This window comes from Chiloscyllium plagiosum, unplaced genomic scaffold, assembly GCF_037043375.1.
Source record: "Chiloscyllium plagiosum isolate Xiang-an unplaced genomic scaffold, Cpla_swu_hap1 HiC_scaffold_13, whole genome shotgun sequence".
NCBI classification, from domain to species: Eukaryota; Metazoa; Chordata; class Chondrichthyes; order Orectolobiformes; family Hemiscylliidae; genus Chiloscyllium; species Chiloscyllium plagiosum.
Window position 1 is genome coordinate 42,696,358 of NW_028270151.1, and position 20,495 is coordinate 42,716,852.

General features: G+C 41.2%; 1 long non-coding RNA gene across 1 annotated transcript in view; it reads right to left on the minus strand.

The window, feature by feature from the left end:
* Window positions 1-366: 366 nt before the first annotated feature.
* LOC148148307 (uncharacterized) overlaps window positions 367-20,495 on the minus strand; it is a 191,599-nt gene continuing 171,470 nt past the window's right edge. The window contains exons 4-5 of the long non-coding RNA XR_015759181.1: window positions 4,360-4,513; window positions 367-2,393 (exon numbers count right to left, since the gene is read on the minus strand). This is a non-coding gene — a long non-coding RNA (uncharacterized LOC148148307). The remainder of the gene's footprint in view (window positions 2,394-4,359; window positions 4,514-20,495) is intronic.

Sequence of the window (20,495 nt, forward strand, 5' to 3'; positions counted from 1 at the left end):
GGAAAATGTGGTAATTCCACACAGACAGTGTCGCCCGAGGCTGGAATCAAATCCGGGTCTCTGGCGCTGTGAGGCAGTACACATCTGAGAAAATATTGCTTTCCTGAGAGCGACTTGTCATTCTTTGGATTCCAGAGATGCTGACATATCAACAATGTACCAGGAAACAGGAAAAGACCTAAGCAGCCTATTAAGTAACTTGACATATCCTGCCAGACCAGTCGGCCTTGCTGCTCATCAGTTCTATATGAAACATGTCTCAGGATCCCAAAAAGCCATCAACATTATTTTCAAAGCTGCCTGAAAAATACTTCACAATGTGAAACCTTAGTTTTTTAAAGAATCAACAAAACAATTTCTTTTTACAATAGTTGTTTATGTAATTAAAACTTCAGTACAATAACCAATGTTGCATAAATTACAAGTATTTTGCTTGGATCTAACTGATTAAGATGTGAAAACCGTTTCCAAAACAGTGAGCTCCAACATAAGTTTTGATTCTGTTTATCTCTGACCTACTGGAGGCCATGAAAGGTCATGAAACACTTACATCATTATAGATCCCACTAGGTTGCTTAGGTTACCACTGGTGAGTGTGAGAATCCTTCACTTTCTCAGTTTTTACTCCTAGCAACAAAAAAAAAACTGTGCGTTCTATAGTTTTGATCAATCCAACAGCATTTGCCCTAAACAGAGTGATGCATGCCTCATCTTGGCTATAAAATGCAATTTTGCCATTGTTTTTCCCTTTGTTTTTCTTAATTAATCTGTGGGATGTGAGCATCACTGGCTGCTCAGCATTTTATTGCCCAGTCCTAGTTGCCCTTGAGAAGGTGTGATTAGCTGCTGTCTTAAACCGCCACAGACCACCTGCTGTGGGTTGACCCACAGTACTATCAGGGAGGAAACACCAGTGTCTTGACCCAGCAACAGTGAAGGAACAGAGATTTATTTGTAAGTCAGGATGCTGAGTGGATTGGAGGGGGACTTGAAGGTGGTGGTGTTCCCATATACCTGCTGCCCTTGTCCTTCTAGATGGAAATGGTGATGGGTTTGGAAGGTGCTGTCTGAGGATCTTTGGTGAATTTCTATGGTGTATCTTGTAAATAGTACACACTGCTGTTATTCAGCGTCAGTGGTGGAGGGAGTGGATGCTTGTGGATGTTGTGCCAATCAAATGGGCTGCTTTGTTCTGGATGGTGTTGAGCTTCTTGAGTCTTGTGGGAGCTGCACTCATCGAGGCAAGTGGGGAGTATTCCATCACACTCCTGACTTGTACCTTGTAGATGGTGAACAGGCTTTGAGGAGTAAGGAGGTGAATTACTCGCCGCGGTATTCCTGGCTTCTGACTGGCTCTTGTAGCCAATGTGTTTATGTGGTAAGTCCAGTTGAACTTCTGGTCAATGAAAACTCCCAAGATGTTGATGGTTGGAAATTCAGTGATGGTAACACTGTTGAATACCAAAGAGTGATGGTTAGATTGTCTTTATTCGTGATGGTCATAGCCTGGCATTTGTGTTGCACGTATGTTACTTGCCACTTGTCAGTCATGAGTGAAGGCTTCCTTCATGCTGTTTAGCCCTCAATCATCCTAACTTCACACCTCACAAACAGATCCCTATTTTATATTACCTTTCTAAGAAAATCAGGGGCACATCCACCTCCATAAAGTGGGCCAACAGCAATACATGCCTTCTCCCAGTAAGCAGTTTGTCCATGTGATAAAGGTCTACCAGTGACAGTGTACACGATACAATCAGCACAAGGAATGCAATAGTTAATGGAAAAAATGGGACAGTTAGGATATATAATAATTGCAGAGTTTTCCATGTCCCAAGAATAACATTTAAAATGCATGAGGGTTAAATTGGGAAGGGGGTAAAATATAATTGCTGGTATCGCGATGCACACTATCCTGCATCTGTCAATGTAAAGCATGCAGCATGTGCCATCTTTGCAATCAGCAATTATTATAATAATTGGGCAGCACAGTCAACTCTAACGGTCCTGTTTATGGAAAGCATATATCAAGCTAGCCTGTATCTCTTAAAGAGATTGTACACTGTCATTGCTGGAGGTACTCAGTTCATTTGGGAAAATGTTGTGCAACAATAAATTATGGTTGGGCATTAGGGTTTTATGGGACTGCTATGGTGATCTTACTGGACAAGGTGGGAAGAAGGGACTTTTCCTATATCTATAGAGTAGGATGAAGCACACCAATATACAATGATGATAAGAGACGGTTGTGGAGGTAACTGACAGGAGTTTAGCTCTTAGGTTCTGATTGCAGTACGACAAGAAGTTGAGTGATGTCATATGAATGGTTGACGTCAGTGAATCTTTCTTCAAATGCTATATCCCAATACCTACAACACTGGTCCCAATCACATCTGAAATAGAGATAGATAATAAATGTTAGTATTGCAAGTAACACCCACATCAGTGAACGAATAAATAAAACCACACCCCATCACTCACCTCCTAACAATATCAATCAATTAAGCCAAATACTTAACATTTACAGGCCTCACCTTACTTTATCACTCTGAACACAATTTCAAGTGTCACACCCACATCTCACAGCTTGCACAAACTACCAGTTGTTCAAACATATCAGCTACATGCCATACTCCATTCTATGCTTGCCTCTTTCTTACAAATAACTGAAAGCAGCTGGAGCTAACTGGAGAGGAGAGGAGTACTTCCATGTCCCAAAACCCACAGGGATGTTAGTTATAGAGTCAGATGTACAGCACAGAAACAGACCCTTCAGTTCAACGTATCCATGCCAACCAGATATCCTAACATTATCTAATCCCATTTGCCAGCATTTGGCCCATATCACTCCAAACCCTTCCTATTCATATACCCATCCAGATTTCTTTTAAATGCTGTAATTATACCAGCCTCAACCACTTCCTCTGTCAGCTCATTCCATACATGCACCACCCTCTGTATGAAAAAGTTGTCCCTTAGGTCACTTCTTTACCTTTCTCCTCTCACCCTAAACCGATGCCCTTGAGTTCTGGACTCTCCCACCACAGGGAAAAGAACGTCTAATTATCTTATTCATGCCCCTCATGCTTTTATAAGCATCTATAAGGTCACCCCTTAGCCTCCGATGTTCCAGTGAAAACAGCCCCAGCCTATTCAGCCTCTCCCTGTAGCTCAAATCCTCCAACCCTGGCAACATCTTTGTAGATCTTTTCTGAACCCTTTCAAGTTTCACAACGTCCTTCCAATAGGAAGGAGTCCAGAATTGCACGCAATATTCCAACAGTGGCCTAAACCAATGTCCTGTACAGGCGTAACGTAATCTCCCAACTCCTACACTCAATATTCTGACCAATAAAGTTATTATGGGAAAGGCCATTACTAGAGTCATTGAGTATACAGCATGGAAACAGACCATTTTGTCCAATATGTCCATGCAACCAGATATCCTAAATAAATCTAGTCCACTTGTCAGCATATGGCCCGTATCCTTCTAACCCCTTCCTATTCATATACCCATCCAAATGTCTTCTAAATGTTGTAATTGTACCAGCCTCTACCACTTTCTTTGGCAGCTTGTTCCATAAACATACCACCCGCATGAAGAAGTTGCACCTTAGGCCACATTTAAATCTTACCCCTACCACCTTAAGTCTATGCTCTCTAGGTCTGGACTCCCCCACTCCAAGGAAAAGACCCTGTCTATTTACCCTATCTGTGCCACTCACTTTATAAACCTCAATAAAGTCACCCCTCAGCATCCAATGCTCCAGGAAAAATAGCCCAAATCAATTCAGCCCCTCGCAAATAGCTCAAACCCCCCCAAACACTAGCAACATCCCTGTAAATCCTATCTGAATCTTTTCAAGTTTCACAACATTCTTCTTTTTGCAGGGAGCTCAGAATTGCACACAGTATTCCAATAATGCCCCAACCAATGTCCTGTACAGCCGCAACATGACCTCTCAACTGCTATACTCACTGCATTGATCAATAAAGGCAAGCAAATGAAATGCCTTCATCCTTATTCTATCTACACGTGACTCTACTTTCAAGGAACTATGAACCTGCACCGCAAGGTCTCTTTGTTCAGCAACACTCCCCAGGAACTTACCTTTAAGTGCATTAGTCCTGCCCTGATTTGCCTTTCCAAAATGTAGCACCTCACATTTATCTAAATTAAACTTCATCTGCCACTTCTCAGCCCATTTGATCAAGATCTTGTATTCTGAGGTTGAATGCACTGAAAATGACACAACCTTCGTCTCATATCCCATTTACCCCTCATCCAACAATTTATTCTGATTTAAAAGCTACAGTTGAAGCAAGAGTACATTTCTTACAAATTGCTTGAGTACTTACCACAAGATTACTATTGTCCATTTTGCTTTCAGATACCAAGAACTGCAACCTGCTAGATCAGATGAAGATTCATAGTCATTTCCTTTTCCATTCACAGTCACCAGCTCTGATGATGACGTCACATATATCATCGGGAATTGCAAAGAGGTAAGACCTGCATGAGATTGGGCCAGTAAACAGAAGTACACTGCTGCAGGGTTGGTTGGGGTTGGGGGGGGGGGGGAAGTTTGGATCAATGAAGGATGTGATCGCTGCAGAAGATTCAAATGGGGATTTTGCTGAAACAAGCTACAAAAGAAGGCTGAAATAAGTTTTTCACTAACTAGGTCAACTAGCTCTTTTGTGTTAAGAACATATAACTAGAACTAACCTACTTAGTGCAACTTACAATTGGGCGTAGACATTGATGGAAGAAAACATGTGTATTTTTGTTTTTATTTCTGCTTTTCCTAAATACTTGAGTCTCTGAATTGGTTATTATTCTGCTACTGGAAAATAACCTAGTTATTTGGCAAATATCTGGTAAGTGACTAAAATATATTCAATTATTAAGGTACAAATTAGTACAATATCTGGTGATAAAGTTAATCAAATAATAAAAAGATTCAATTAAATAATTAAGTAGTTACTTAAGACACATTAAGTATGGCTGGATAGCTGATTTGTATTGCTGCAGCAGGCGGGAGCTCTTGAATATCAATGTGAATCTGGGCAAACAGATCTGCAGGAAATGTTTGAGATTTATGCAGGTTTGGCTCAGATTTTCTGAACTGAAGGCAGAACTAATGACATTGTGATACACCAGAGAAGGAAAAGTTACCTACATTCTTGGTACCAGGGGTTGTTATACCTCTTATAACAAAGTTTTTTACATATGGTCAGTTTTAAGGGGCAGAATGTTGTGACTGTAGAAAGGCAGTTAAAGGGAACCTGAGGCAGTACCAGAGAATCCACAGCTTTTGCAATTGTTCAACATGTGCAAGGTTCATTCGGCTTTTTTGGATGACAGTGAGGACAGAGGCTGGATGAGCTAAATGACCACAGTACCATGGAACATTCAAATGCATGGAGTAGAAAAAAATTTAGTGTGCTAGGGGATAATAAAGGTGGAAGGATTGATATTAGTGGCTATTGAAAAGAATGTGATCCGATAGAAAGTGAGTCTGCAGAAATGATAATGGAGAATAAAGAAATAGAAGATCACCTGAACAGATATTTTGCTTCAAAATTCATTGGACAATGTAAGTAACAGCCCAGAAGCAGATATAAACCAGAAAATAGAAATTACTATCACCAGAGAAGTAAGTAACTTGTTAGAACTTCAGACTAACAAGTGCCCAGATTCAACCTTAAAGGAAGTGGTTAGTGAGACATTTAATGGATTGCTTTTACTTTTCTAACTCTCTCAGGATTTGGAGAATGTCCAACTAGATTGAAATATGGCAAATTGAAATCCTTTAGCCAATAAATGAGGGAGACAGAAAGCTGAAATCTGTAGCCCAGATAACTTAATATCTGTCAGAAGGAACATGTTCTAAGCTTTTACTAACAAAGTTATAACAGGGCACTTCGATACGCTCGAGGTAATCAAGCTGAGTTAACATGGTTTTGTCAAAGGAGAATCATGTTTAACTAATCTTTTGGAGTTCTTTGAGAAAGTAACTTATGCTGTGGATAAACTAGAACTGGTAGATGTGCTGTGTTTAGATTTGCAGAAGACAGTTAATAAATTGTCATATCAAAGGTTAGAAAATAAAAGTTCATGGTGTCGGGGGTAAGCTAATGATATGAATAAAAGACTGGCCAGTAGGAAGCAGAAAATAGTATAAATGGTTGGCAGAATGCAGTGTGTGGTGTGCCACAGGGGCTCTCAATAGTTTACAATTTGCATAAATGACTTAGATGAAGAGATGGAAAGTTTTGTTGCTAAATGTTCTGATGACTCAATATATAGGAAAGTAAGGAGGATATAAGGAGGTTACAGAAGAAAAGGTTAGGCAAGTGAACATAGTGCACTATAGAGTGCAATGTTGGAAGATGGGAAGTGGTTCATTTTGGCAGATAAAATAAAAAAGAAGCATATTATTTAAATAGTGAGAGGTTTCAGAGCTCTGAGGTGCAGAGGGATTTGTGTGTCATTGTGCACTGATCATAAATGGTTAATATGTCAGGACAACAAGTAATTAGGAAATCTAGACAAAAACAGAAAGAACTGCGGTTGCTGGAAACCCGAAACAAAAGCAGAAATTGCTGGAAAATCTCAGCAGGGCTGGTAGCATCTGTGGAGAGGAATCAGAGTTACTGTTTGAATCAAGATGGGTTCTGAAGAAGGGTCACTGGATCTGAAACATTAACACTGCTCTCCACAGATGCTGCCAGTCCTGCTGAGATTTTTCAGCAATTTCTGTTTATGAATTAGGAAACCCAGATGAATGTTGTGATTAATTGCCAAAGAAATTCAAAGCAAAGGTAGGGAAGCTTTGCTGAAGTTATAGAGGGCACTGCTGAGACCACACCCACGTAGCTGTGTACAGTGCACACTTCCTTCAATAAGGAAACATGTAAATGCAATGGAAGCACAACAGAGAAGGTTCACCAGACTAATACCTGGCATGGATGTGTTGTCTTATGAAAGAGGTTTGGACAGGCTAGAAGTGTAAGAGGCACCTTGTTTGAAATATGTAAGATCCTCAAGATCTATCAATTTGACAAAGTTCAGATGGACAATATGTTTTCTGATGTGGCATAATCAAGAAATAACGATCACTGTTTAAACATAAAGGCTCTCTCATTTCAAACAGAGATAAGATGATTTTTATTTTCCAAAGTGGGTTGAGAATCTTTGAAACTCTTTTCTGGAAAAAGTGGTGGAAGCAATTTTTGAATATTTTTAAGCATAAGGGGTACGATTCCTGTTCATCAAGGAGGTGAGAGTTTATTGGGGTTAGGCAGGACTGTGGATTTGTGATTCCTATCAAATCAGCCATGATCTTATTGAATAGCAGAGCATGGTGAAGGGATTGAATGACCTAGTCAGAATTCTTCTTTATATATTTATGATGTTCATATAATGTGCATAAAGCCACCATAAATCTTGAGACCTGCTCAGCTGAATGCTGCAGGGCTCTTTCAGTGTGACCCAGGCAATGATAACATGGCCACTGTCTGCTCTTTCAGTTTTGTCCTCCCAGACCCGGGGTTGATTCCAGCCTCTGGATTTGCCCCGTATTTGTGTGGGTTTCCTTGGGGTGCTCCAGTTTCCTCCCACAGCCCAAAGATGGGCAGGCTGGATGAATTGGCCATGCTAAATTGCCCTGTACTATCCAGGGATGTGCAGGTTTGGTGGATTAGCCATGGGAAAAGCAGGGTTACAGAGATAGAGTAGGGGGGTGGGTCTGGCTGGGATGCTCTTTGGGGGATCAGTGTGGACTCGATGGGCCAAATAGCCTGCTTCCATACTGTGGGATTCCATGATTCTTGTGGCAGCACTACTCTACGTATGCATACGTTGCCCACTTGCATACATTTGTGAAGTAAAGTCATAAACTGTGACATTAAGGATTATCAATAGATAGCCCTCGACACTCAGTTGCATTTGCAATAGAGGTGGCACTGCAAACTACTGTAGAATGAAGACATTTTGTCTGGAATAAAAGTGTCCAAGCCATTGCATAAAACAGTGTGTACTTTAACACACCAGGGACACATTGACGTGTGGAATTTCTTTCAGTGCCTTTGTGGCAGAGTTGACATGAACACCAAAGCAATGCACATGCAGTGAATGACACAATGCATCGTGGAGAAGGCTGCATTCTTTGAAAACCCATTCATTCCTTCTACCTGTTTGCTTCTGGCTAGAAAATAATCAAGACAAATTATCCTGCTTTGAAAAGCTAGCCTCAGTGACTTCCCTCAAGCAATACTTCACTGCAAAATGCAGGACATTGTTAACACCCCCAGCATCTGCAGGAATCAGACATGGTAATGTTCATGGACTATGATCACTTTCCTAGTCACTGGCAAGCAGCTATGGTTGCAATCATTGGTAGATTTCAGTGATGACCTCCTTAATAAAGCATAACGTCTCAAACATTAATTTGTGATGAGGTTCAAGTTGGAAAATTGACCTCTGAGTACCCTGGGTTGGCAGGGTTCACTTCCTTTAACGTCTTCCTTTTTCAACATTATCAAATTGCTTCTTCTACTGGATCACCTCTGTTTATCCTCCCAATCACACATGATTCCAAAACAAAAGTCTACTAATCCGCAATTGCTTTGCAGAAATGTTGAAGCTGGCAAAACAAACTTCAGCTCCAGCCGCATCACTTCCTCCAGACTTTTAAAACTAAAGAAAGCACTAAAAATATGTAAAACTGTGGCAACAGCCTGAAGAAATAAGCCAGCAATGTATCTGTCGATAATTGATGATCACTTTTAAATACTTGTTGAATACTTTTAAATACTTCAACAAGTTTTTTTTTACTGGGATATGATTGTTGCTCATCCCAAATTGCCCTTAACATATTTTCAACTGTATGATGTTAGCACAGTGACAGCTGTGGCGTGGAGCTCTAAAATGACAGCATTAGCATCGAATCAGCACTGCAAACACTGAGACCGTGAGCTTATCGCTTTACCACCCAGCTCACTGCTCTTAAAATTGTTTCCTTGTGTGTTTAGCCTTAGGCCATCATTTTGGAACTGAAAAACAGTCATAGTGCCCCAAAATAGTAGCATAATCAAGTCCAATTTTGCTGATTATTTTTCTCTATGTGTTGTTGGTACTGTTGTATAGTTGGATCCAAACCAGTCGTGGGTATTTTTAATGCCTTTTGCGCAAGGGATGGGCAATAAATGCTGGCCAGCCAACAACGCCCATGTTCCACAAGTGAATAAAAAAGATTGTATGAAAGAAAGCTCAGTTAAGGATTTTTTAAAAAATTATATCCAAAAAGTATTTCCAGCCCACAATGGCTTAATCAACCTACAGTATTTGGACTGCAATGGTTCTAGAAGGCTGTTCACCATTACCTTCTCAAGGGCAACTAAGGATTGGCAAGAAAAGCTGGTCAGCCAGTGACACCCACCTCCCACAAATAAATAAAAGAAAATAATATGTTTAGTAGCTGACAGCACATCAAATATACTTCTGAAATGCTGTAAGAACCTATCATACTGATAATTAGTTGATTGATTCTGTATGTTTACTGTGATCAGATTATTATAACTGCTTCATCATTAACATAGAGCCAATTTTTCAAAGCCATTATAAATGGCCTTGAAACTTTCTTTAGGGGAAGTTCTTGAAAATAAATCACGAACGGCTCTTGCAGTCATGTCATATCCTCAGACTTAGCCATCAGTTATGGCTTGGAAAAGGCCTTTTGTTTTGCTTTTTTATAACCATACATCATCTTCAGTACTGTTTATAACTCTTGTTGACTTTTTGTTACTACTTTCTGTGTTACCATTGTTTTCATTTTCATTGGAATGTTCTTTTGCTTTCTCAGGTTTTTCTTTGTTATTTCTCTGTCTCTCATAACTAACAATTGTGCCACTTTGTAACTGGCTACAACTGCCTGAGTCTCTCCTTGGGATTTCATACCCTTAAGTGTGTCCTTTGATGTTTATCTTGAACAATATAACTATGTTGTCATAAATGCTGAACTTTGCAAGATGCTCATGTTTGAAAATGTTCTTTTAAAGTGAAAATGAAAGAGAATTTTGGAAAAGGTGTTATTGGAATTCCCAGCTAACCACCCCAGTTTGGAGAAATGTCCAAGGTACTTTGGGTTGCCATGGAAATAGGAGCTACAAAAGAATAGAAAGTTAAACAAAAACCTATTGAGGTGTCAAGTTGCACTTTCTAGCACCTATCATAGAAAATACACAGCTTGCTGCATAGAATCTGCTGCTGCTGAAGATGTGGGGAAAACAGCTTGGGCTGAAAGATCAAGTAGAAAGCTACAGGGGTCAGTATGAACAATATTGTCCTGAGGGCCTGGATAAGACCAGTACTATACAAAGTTAAATTGAATCACTAGCCTCACATACTACTTAATTCTTCTTCATCCCAACTTCACTCACCTCATCTGATATATCCAACGCGTTTAATATTTTATGATCATGGCTTTACCTAAACGTCATAAACTTAGCACTCATGACCACTTCTCACAGCTTGAACTCACAGGTGGCTATTCAACCAGGGCAGGTTTAGTGCCCAAGCACTTCACCTATCATGAAAATCCACTGAGAAACCTCCCTCTCCCCTGGAGTTCAACGTGGAGCAAAAGCAAAGCAGAGATAACAATAGTTAACCAGAAAGGAATAGGCACAATTGCATGTCTTTATCCACATCTGAAAAGATGGGGGCACTGTAAGTGGACTGCCATTGAGTCTGTGGGCATAACTGGGCTAGGATCATAGAATATCCTCGATGTGCAAACTTAATCCTCCTTCTTGTATGTTACTTGCCTTAATCCCAGAATCCCTGTTGATTTACAATTAACAAATAGTTTGAGTATGTTAACTTACTTATCCTCCCTTCCTTCACCAAACCCTTCACCTTGCTCTTTGTAGATATTAAAAAAAAGACTTCTTCCTGGTCAGACACTGGTTCAGGAATGGGAAGGCAAAAAGGTGCAGGGCACCAATACATTAATAATGAAGAAACATGTCATTCAACCTCCTATACAGCCTGAAATTCAGATGCACAGCATGGAGCACAAAAGTGAGCATGAGGGATCTGCATCTGGAGATGGGGGGGAGGAGGGGGGTGCATGCTGGTGATAAAAAATAGTGGAGGTATCTGTCCTCTCAGGTCAATGTCACATGTTAGTTCTGCGACAGAGAATTTTGATTATGAAGAAAGACATTGTGCACAGAAATATTTGATGCATTGGCTGACCTGGCAGACAGCCTGCAGCCACTGTCAAGGAGCATGAAGAAGTCAGGTAGCTTGAAATCCACTCTTTCCAATATAGAAGTCATGCAAACCTCATAAGAACACTTGCAGACTGAACCATGATACAGCATTTGATGGTTGATGTTTCAGTATCTACTGAAGCACAAGAAGAAGTCCGACATCTGGTTGCTGCAGTGTGGCCAAGATTGATGCAGTATTTCATTTCAGACTTGACACATGTCATGCTACGTGTGTCCAGTCGATAGCACCCTGCACCATGGGGCACTCCACTACACTGGCAGAGCTACATGCTTGTTTTGCCTGTTTCTCAATGTTCACAGAAAACACAATGAATAGCGCTCTCCCTGCCAAAAGTGCATCAATCTCTTCTCAACTGCAGCCATGAACGTGAACTTAGGAATACTAGATTTGTTGCTTGCTCCAACTTGGAAAGATCTGGTCCTGAAGAAACCAAGATCCCTGTCACCTTCATAGCCATTATTAAGGGCTGTCGTTGTTCTCAGGTTGTAGTTCTAGTTGCAGAGTTCTGTGAGAACGTCCTTTCCTAAAGCACAGACCCTGCACATACATCATGAAAGATCAGAGGCGTTAAAGGCTTCCTGCTAAAAGTCTTTCTTCCTCCTTCCTCAATGAGAAGCTTTTCCTCATCATTGCCTTTGTTCCATCTTTTTCTGATGCGATACCCCAAGGGAACTTGCAAGTCTAGCAGACATGACTTGACGCCAGCAATGTGCCCGGAACCCTGGAAGTCACAATGAAAGGATTCGCTGTGTGCAACAGCAGTCCCCAAATACTTCAATGACTCCTTAAAATATCACTGCCATAAATTTAAATCAAGCTAGTTATTTACCATCTACAACTAACCTGGAAGAGTTACATGATCCCTTTAAAACGCATTGCTGGGGCAATGAAATTCTTCTTTACTGTGGGATACAGGTTCAGCTGTTTGAGGTTAAGAGAACACATTATCTGGAGCTGTGGTCTAGAATGGCATGGCTGGCATCAATTCAGCATTACTCTCTGACTGACAGCCAATCTAGCTACTCTGTGTACCTCTGCCTCAGGCTATTGGCTCCTGTGCTCTCCCCCTTGATAATTCGTCATTTAGTGTAAGTTATGCTAGAAGTTGAGAGCAAGACGTGGTCATCATTTTGATACCAAAATGAGAGGTACAGCAATGAAATTCCAGATGCTAAGGTCCGACCTTCAAAATGTAAGGAACAATATACAACTTTGTGCTTGCACGGGTAAGAGATAAATTGGGCTTTAAATCAACCAGGCAGATTTGACATGTAATTTCCACAGTATGTGATGATTTTTACATGGCTTCAATTCATCTTCCAGTTGACATAAGTCCATTGTGTAATTGGGTGGCCTCACTCAAAATAGCTTGAGTCAGACCTGAGGGATTTAAAATGTCACACAGCTAAAGTTGGGGACGGGGATGGTTGCAAGTTTTTACAATGATATTAGAAACCATTGTTTGATCATTCTAAACAGAAACTCTGAATAGCGTTGATTCCCTGATCCTGACATTCCTCAACAGCAAAACTATTCTTCACAATGGTTCTCTTAAGACATTTCTCATAATAGACACTTGTTTGTTTTAATGTATTTATTCTTGTATATAAACATTCATTCCAAGGCCAGCATGAATGACCCATCTATAACTTCCCTTGGGCTTGTGAAGGTGAGTCATTTACAATTGGGTGATTTGCTATATAGGTCATTTCAGAGGGCAGTCAAGAGTCGAGCATATTACTACTGTGTTGAATCGCATGGGGGCCGGACAGTTTGAGGACACAGTCTTGTTCCCCTGAAGAACATTAGTGAAATTTCAGTTGCTCTCATTTTACTTAGAGTTATCACTAAATTGATTGATCACCCCTCTTGATTCCCTCCCTGTCAGTCATCCATTCCTCTTCCAATTCCTTGTGTTCAAATCTCTCACCACCACACATTTCTATCTGGATTTATGCCTGTCTCCTCCTCTTACAAATAGGATAGCAGTCCCATCTGCATCACATGCCTCACCACATGCCCTTTGTCCCTCTCTTTAAGAGATAATCACATCATTTCAATCTCTTTTCAATGCTTCTGCAGTCTTCACTGACCCCTTAATGTGCTGGGTCCTGATTTTGTCCTTTCTTACCTCTCCATAAATAATCATCTCAATATCCATATCTCATCAGTAACAGTAGTTGTACTCTCATCTTGATGTTGTCCAGGTTTTTTTTACTGTAAAACAGGGCTGGTTTCACAGCTGTGTTATAAAGTCTTCCTTTCAGTTTCAGCGATATTTTTTCCCCACAGATACTCTAGTGAATTTCTTCCAATTACTCCAACAGAGCTAACCTGTTGATTAATTCCAATTCCATACTTTCGTCTATTGCCACCACTGCATCCAGATATTTGAAACTCTTTGCTTTCCCCAAATGTTCACCAAGAATTTCTAAACTCTCACTTTGATTCCCTTCCATAGGCACAAATTCAGCAACCATACTTTGGGTCCTGAGTCTACTGATCTACATACACAAATCTTCCAATGCTTATTCCCAATTTTCCTGATACACAATCATGTTCCCTTTATTCTGTCATATAGCTTAATGTCATCTGCAACCATCATTGACCATGATATGTCCCACCCTAGTTGCTCAGTTAGAAATCCATGACAATCATGAACAGGAAAGAACTCAGCAGTGATTGTTGGCTTTTGAATTCTCACTCTTCTCCATGCTGCTTCTTACTCTAGTCCAGCACTCCATGTAAATGTTTTACAATCATTGTCCAATCTTCTTCGGAATTCTATGAAGCCTAGTGCATCTCCAGACCTCTTCCCCTGCCACCTTGTCATAAGTATTTTCCTAAATCGATGAACATAATCCTCATCTGCATTGTTCTTTCAAAACTCTCTATCACTTGTCTTAAAGTAAAACTGGCATTGATACTGTTTCTTCCAGAATCCTCATTCGCCTGCAAAGATTTCCATTATTTTTTTCAGTCTTTGGAAGTTGTATGTGATAAGAGTTGAATTCCTTGGTAGTCCTTGCAACTTTGAATGACTCTCTTTTCTTTAAGTATAAGTGTGAAAAAATTTGGCCTCCTCTTCTTGGGATATCCCTCCTTATGATTACACATTTGAATACTTTGTTCTGGAGTTGAACTCATAGTCATCTGAACAGGTCCATATTTCTACTGGTATCTTACCTAGTCCTGCCGCTCTCCTGTATTTCATTACTATCAGTGATGTTCTGATTTCTTTTCAATTAATGCAAGTTGTTATTCTTTGGTGCACAGTTGTCTTTTTTTTTAATCTTGGATTTTCCTCATTTGTAGCTGTGGTTTCCCCAGGTTGAGGGGGAAACTATTGAGTCTTGATTGAAATTCACCAACCTGCATTGGAAGCATAGGATTGGGCACAGTTTTTGTTATTTTCTCCAGTCAAATAGATGTCAGAATTCATTGTTTACACTTAGCCATGAAAGAATCATAGTCAACTGTAGAATGAATGAAAGAGAACAACAAAACCAGAAGACAACAAGAAAGATATTTTATAATGTGCCTGAAGGTAATTTTTTTTATAATAAGATCTGTGTTAAGAGTCTGATGTTTAATTGAAGGACTTGAATGGTATAGCAGGACAAATAACCATTCTAAACTTGACTTGTATAACATTTAAGAGGCTTAGCACTATTATTGTGGGAGACTTCATACTACCAGCCACTTCTTGTAACTCTGTGGATAAAGGTACATGCAAGAATATCCCAAAGAGCTCAGAGCCCTAGAACCCATGAATATGATATCACAGCTTAAAGCAATGCCTGGATTCCTAATTTGTAGATCAAATGCTCAAATGTGAATTATGGTTCCAGTACTAACATTATGGGGCGAGCATACAAATTGCAGGTAACATGATTTTTAAGAATGTTTTCCACTTCAGCGTGTCTGAAAGTATTTTGAATTGCCTTTAGAGGTCTTGTCATGAGTTCCCAGATTTGACAGGCAGTGTTGCAAAGAGAAGGTGAGCTGTCAATTAATGGTACACATGAGGTTTGCAAAATGGGGGCTGCAGTAGCAATACCTTTAATAATGCAGAACAACAGGGACTTGAAGCAGGTGTGTTTGGCCAAGATAGAGTTGAAGTCCTCCATGTTCTGATCCTTCCAGCTGTTGGCTGGTTAACCAATGCACACAACATCTTGGTGTGTACGCCTATCAGTGCTCTCCAGTGTGGCACCATGCCCTCGTCTAAGTCCTCTGCGGCAGGATTCGTTTGTAGTGACTATCCAACCATTTATCTTTATCTCTTGCTTGACTCGCAACTTGCTGATCAGAAGTCGATACTCACCTCCAAAATACATCCAGTGTGGTATCTGAGCTGATGCTGCAAGTGTCAGATCTTCAATATGGTACTGTTACCTCCTGAATCTCTTCTTCCTTGGGCTGGTGTAGCAACCTGTTATGGACAATCCCATAGCTTTCCTGTAGAATTCAGCAGCTGTAGACATTGTTATCTCTCATTAATTCTACTGTGCCCGACTAATTGTATGCTAGCTGGTTTTGCAAGAAAAATGTTAGAATGTCAATAATATGTGAAACCACATTTGAGTAATGTTGAATGGGAGGCATATGTAGAGTGTGAGAAGTGGCTGTGAGACAAATAGTATTGGTAAATGTGTGAGGGTGAGGTAGGGAATCTAGAGTCGAAAAATATAACACTGGAAAAGGTAGCAGGTCAGGCAGCATTGAGGAGCAGGAGAGTCGATGTTTTGCGCATAAGCCCTTCATCCGGAATGTTGGGGGGGTTTAAGGGGGCTGAGAGATAAATAGAAAGTTGAGGGTGGGGGAAGGTAGCTGGGAAGGTGATAGGTAGATGCAGGTGGGGGGTTGATTGTGATAGGTCAGAGGGGAGGTTGGAGCAGATCGGTGGAAAGGAAGATGGACGGGTAGGACAGTTCAAGGGGGCTGTGCTGAGTTGGAGGGTTGGATCTGTGATGAAGTGGGAGGAGGGAAGATAAGGAAACTGGTGAAGTCAACGTCGATGCCATGTGGTTGGAGGGACCCAAGGCAAAAGATGAGGCGTTCTTTCTCCAGTCGTTCAATGGCTTGGATTTGGCAGTGGTGGAGGCCCAGGAGTGCATGTCCTTGGGAGAATGAGAGGGAAAGCTGAAGTGATCAGTCACTCAGTTATTTGGTGCATGTGTCATAGAGATGTTCCCTGAAATATTCGGCAAGTTGGTTTCCTATCTCCCCAAAGTAGAGGAGACCACATTGAGAGCAACAGACACAGTAGATGAGATATTTGGATGTGCAGGAAAATCTCTGCCAGATGTGAAAAGACCCTTTGGGGCCTTGGATGGAGGTGAGGGGGGAGGTGTAGGTGCAGGGTTTACATCTTTTGCGTTGGCAAGGGAAGGTGCCAGGAGTGGAGGGTGGGTTATTGGAAGGTGTGGACTTAACAAGAAAGTCATGGAGGGAAGTCTCTGTGGATAGATAGGGGTGGGGAGGGAAATGAAGGAGAATAATGCACTGTATCCGGAGATTAGTGAAGTGGAAAGTGAGGACCAGGGGGGTTCTATCCTTGTTGTAGTTGGAGGGATAGGGTTCAAGGGCAGAGGTGTGTTGTTGATCACATGAGAGGGGAAATTGCAGTCCTTGAAATAGACGGCCATCTGGGATACCCTGGAGTGGAATTTCCTTGCCACCGCAAGAGGTGTAAAACCTGCGCCCACACCTCCCCCTCACCTCCATACAAGTCCTCGATGTGGTCTCCTCTACACTGGGAAGACAGGATGCCAACTTGCAGAACATTTCAGGGAACATCTTTGGGACACATGCACCCAACAACCCCTCCGTCCTTTGGCCAACCACTTCAACTTCCCCCCACCCCCCAAACCCACTCCCCCAAGGAGATGCAAGTCCTGTTCCTCCTCCATCACCAAATCCAAGCCACCCGATATCTGGAGGAAGAACACCTCATCTTCTGCCTTGGGGCCCTCAAACCACACAGCATCAACATCCATTTCACCAGTTTCCTTATCTCCCCTCTCCCCACCTCATCCCAGATCCAACCCTCCAACTCAGCACAGCCCTCTTGAACTATCCTTCCTTCTCCATCTTCCTTCCCATCTATCCACTCCACCCTCCCCTCCGACCTATCACTGTCACCCCCAACCTGCATTTAGCTATTGCCTTCCCAGCTACCTCCCCCCAACCTTCCTATTTATCTCTCAGTGCCCTTCCCCACCCCACATTCCTGATGAAGGGCTTATGCACAAAATGTTGACTGTCTTGCTCCTTGACTGCCTGACCTGCTGTGCTTTTCCAACGCCACAATTTTCGACTCTGATCTCCAGCATCTGCAGTTCTCACTTTCTCCTAGAGAATCTAAATGTTAGGCATGAATCTTGTATATCAGGAATGCTGCTGGGAATATGATTTGAGGAATGCATGGTGCATTGAGCAATGTGAGAGCTCAGTGGTGTGATGGGTACAAGATATCGCTTTCACTGACATTGACCTCCCAGATGAAGTCATCATACTTCTTCAGGCACTGTTACCAACTCTCCAGATTTGAAACTCGAGGAGCTGACCTCTCTGCCCACCTTCTCTCATTGCTTTCTGAGAGTTGTTCTTGAGGTTGCCCTCTGATTTACCTCCACCATTAATGCTGTGATTTGTTTTGTCTATCATCTTGGAATCCCCTTTCCATCACAGTATTTACTTGTTATAAAATAAGTTCCAGAATTATTCTTCAGTGCAACATTATTTTAAGATATGTTAGTTATAGTTCATAGGATGAAAGGGATTAAAGGGTATGGTGAGATAGCAGGACAGGTTACTGGGTTGGATGATCATCCACGATCATAATGAATGATGAAGCATGCTTGAAGTGCCAAGTTGAATGAGGAATGTTGGTGAGGAATGTTGCTGGGCTACTCTGAACAGCACAGGGGCAGGTAGCAATGTTAAAAAGAACACAACATCATACTCAGGACATACTCAGTTGCATGCAACAATATTTCAGAAGAGTTTGAACCAAATGTACATGCTGCCCACTACAATCTAATTGGTTGTAGTCAAAGTACAAAGCATGATCAGCATTCATGAAAATCAGGGCAAGCCAATACCTAGCCTATAAATTATTAAGAAGTTAAGAATGAGCAGTTTTCTAACATTATCTCGTTCATGTGTAACTCATTTTTGCAGGTGAATGTCAGGCATAATATATTCCAGGGCTTACTGTCTCTGCCTGTCCTTATGTGCAGACTCCTGACACCAATTGTAATGTTCCTACCACTATGCAAACTCACCTTGGCAATTACAGAACTGAATTGATAGTCACCCAACCCGATCTGTGAAAGGCTGTGAAAGCATATCTGCTTTACTTATGCCCTTAATGGAAGGAAGTCTGCTATTCAGATCAAGGCTTGGCCTACATGTGGCTTCAAATCTATGTAGTTGCGATTGGCACTTAAGTACCCTATGAGATAATCCAGCAAGCCATTCAGTTCTAAGGCACTTAGGGATGGGTAATGCCCATTCCAATTAAAGAATTTTAAAAAACTAAATTCCAGAACAAGTTCTTACGGTTCAATTAGCACATTTGTTTTTTTAAATGCAACCCAAATATAGAACACTTGAAAATTAATGATGAAATGCCATTCTACTGTGAACACTGCAGTTTTTAAATCGAGATTCAAAACTGCCATTCAAAAATGGACACGTTTATAAAATATATTTTGGCTGTTAGCTGTAGAATTGAATCTTTTCCAAATATGTCTGCAGCCAAAGTACTGTGTATACCATTTTGTAACTGTGTCCCCGACAATCACTAGTGTCATTTCAATCATTGCCACAGCTTAGGATTTAATTTACTGTAACTTGAATGATGTAAAATGGAAGCACTCCACATTTAACTGCTCAGGTTTTGTCACAATGCCATAATGTTACAGAATTAATACACCATACATCATCAGTAAACATCAGAGAGTTCACAATTCCACATTCTCATTCGATAGCTTGGAACACTTATTGCATTTTGGCAAGCCAAAGACCCATTTGCTTTCAGAAGGTTGCCAGGTTACAATGGAAGAAATGTACAAGAGCTCGGAGATATACCAGTCAATTTGAGAGAAAGAAAGTTACAAACAGAAGCCAACTTATGAACAATTCTAAAACAGAGTCAGATACATTAGGGACAGGCATTAGATTCAGATACATTAGGGACATGTAAGCAACTCTTGGATAGGCACATGGAAGATAGTAGAATGAAGGGTATGTAGGTTAGTCTGATCTTAGAGTAGGATAAAAGGCCGGCCCAACATTGAGGGCCGAAGGGCCTGTACTGTGCCATACTGTTCTATGTTCTAAAATGCAAATTAAAACTTGCATACACTTCTCACAAGGATGAAAACAAGTGCATTTGGCAAACATGACTGGAAGGAAAGTGAAAGGACTAAGATATATTTCCAAGGATTTGATAGAGAAAATGCATTTGGACCCTTCCACTCAGTCATTTACCATTTCTCATCCACATGCTGCTCCTCAGTGACATCATCTGAAAACAAATTTGCACACCATTGACAGCAGCTCAACGATTTCACAATGTTGCTCCTTGTCTGACATCAATTACTGTGTATGTTGTCCATGAGCATTTAGCAATATCTGTGACAGGGAAGTACAGTATACAGAGGAGAGCAAAGCCTTAAGATAGCCAGGAAATAGGGACGTCACAAGTCTGTACCCTGTACAGTACATGGAATGATCTTTCCCTTTAAATCCTCTAATGTCCATGGCTGCCACAGTTCCTTCTCTCAATTATCCCATCCACTCCAAACCTGGGTGCTGCCATTTTCTCCTCCACTGTGCACTTTCACTATTCAGCAGGACGGATTGAGACAGTGAGTGCTCCTTAACCAGAAGCTTCCAGTTTCCACCCTTCCTCCCAAAAGGGAGCTCATCACCACCTTCTCAAGGGCAAACCATGGCAGATAGTAAATGTTAATCTTCTAGCAATGCCCACATGCCAAAAATGAACTAAAAAAAATTCCAGATCTCCTTCCTGGTAGCCCTTTCTGTAAACCCCATAGACTTCTCACCACCCACCTAACCGATCTAAATTAACCTGTAGCTGCCTACCAAGCCCCTCATATATCAGGTGACCATGCCTGATGTGGTCATACACTGTCACTACCCCCATTACTGCTCC